The sequence below is a fragment of the Nipponia nippon genome, unplaced genomic scaffold (genome assembly GCF_047370975.1).
Source record: "Nipponia nippon isolate SJK-2023a ecotype South Korea unplaced genomic scaffold, ASM4737097v1 scaffold_4, whole genome shotgun sequence".
In the NCBI taxonomy this organism is placed as follows: Eukaryota; Metazoa; Chordata; class Aves; order Pelecaniformes; family Threskiornithidae; genus Nipponia; species Nipponia nippon.
The window spans coordinates 46,506,962-46,508,922 of record NW_028262358.1 but is presented as its reverse complement, the minus strand read 5'-3'; positions in this window follow the sequence as shown (position 1 = coordinate 46,508,922).

Genomic DNA, 1,961 nt, shown 5'->3' with positions numbered 1-1,961 from the left:
GCTGTTTTTAACATGGTTAAAATTAACTTGCTTTTATATAGCCTCCCCAGTGTATTGCCCCTACGTAATTGTGCACAGTCTTATACTAGAAGTCATGCAAATCACAGTGGAAGGAGCTTCTCCAACTGCAGAAGAACTGTTAGTCACAAAATGGTAACCTTGCTCTGTGTCTAGCAGTTTCAGAGGCCTTAGTTACGCAGCTTAACTGAAAATGTGTCAGTTCTGCCCTGACGTGCCTAAGACTGCAGCTGGAGCCGAGATGGATGGAAATCCCTGTGTGCGGACGCAGGGTATGCCACTCGCGCAGAGTCCCGAGAAAGAATTTTTGCAAAACACAAGCTACAGTATATAGAGGTTTGAAAGGTGAAGTGGCATTCTTAATTATAGTGTAGCAGGTCCACTGAAATGTACTCTTTATCTTCTTTCTCTCTCTGAAAGTCTTTGTTTTTAAACTTCTTTTAAAATGTAATTCGTTCTGTCATGTGCTGCAAATTTTGAATGGCTGTGCAGGTAATATATGTTCTAGGGTCATTACCTGCTATGATTTGATATTCTATAATACCAAACACTGATTGCATAAATACGTGACATTTTTCACCATATTGAGCATTTTTGTGAGTTTCTGGTGTTTTTCTTAATTCATTTTTTTCCCCTCTTCCTATTTCAGGAAGGCCAAAAGGAAGAAATCGGTGCCTAGCATTTGGCCTGCAGGACAAGTTGGAAAATTCAGAGATGGGACCTTGCTTCTGCAAAGCTGTGACATAAAGAAAATTAAATCATCTAAAGTTATCAAATGAACTTATGATACAGAGTGAAATGGACAATACACATAAGATAGAATTCACATTGTCACAAACATGGACTTACAGAGCCTCTCGCTGTCCTGCCATGTCCTAATTCTTTTACCTTATTTTTTGTTGCAGGTTTTTTTATCTTCTGTTCTGCCTTGGGGAGAATATGAGAATTTACTATTTTATAAGTAAAAATAAAGACTTTTTATTAAGAAGGTTACACAGGCTATTTTTCTTCATCAGTATGTGCTAAAGAAAGCATTTCGCTTGCCAGAATTAACTTACTGGCTATAAGTAAAATATTCATTTCATCCATTGATGGATTAAAATATATAGCTCTTTGCTTTCATCTGGAAGGAATATGGAAAAAGCAATACCTTATTTGCTCTGAACTTGAAGTAGGTATTCTGAAACACTTATCAGGCATACATCTGTTTCTGTATCTATGTGAATTGTTAGTGGATAGTGGAGCTGCACAACAAACAGTTTTCCTGTCCAGCAAAACCTCTTAAGGTTTCAAAATTATCTGCTTTGGGATGAAAATGAGATTTTCTGAAATTTTGTCCCAGGTAAGAGTTACAGACTCAACTTGTATATCTCTGCAGAGATCTCCAAATAAGCACTGTTTCAAATGGTGGTTTGGTGGCTTGGCTGATTTGTTTATAAAAACAAAAAACATGTAAGACTGAGCCAAATGAGGCATAGACACTCAACAGCTACTGGTTATTCATGGTTAACTTGTGTTTGTTTTGATCAGTGTTCCGGTGTCTCATAAGGCTTTTCTATGAAATCTTTTTCAAAACTGAAGTTTTAGTGCTATTTGGATTTCAGCAATTTGGTGTTTTGAAAGACCAGTTTTGTCCTCTGTAGCTAAATATTTTTTTTGTTTTTAAAGTTGTGTTTCCGTTAGAAATGGCAGTGTTTAGTAACCTTCCAAAATGTCCTCTCCATTCTACCTCAAGCTAAAGAAACTGAAAAAATATTTTAGGGGGAGGCAAAAATACGGTTAACTGTTAAATGACAGAGGAAAAAGTTCATGCTCTGTTGTTTAGATGTAAGATTATCTGGAGCTTGTTTGAACAGCTCTGGCAGTGAAGCAGGTGTACATGAGAAGGAAAACAGCCCTTACTGGAGAAACTTTTAGGCATATTGGTGAAATTCAGCATACCC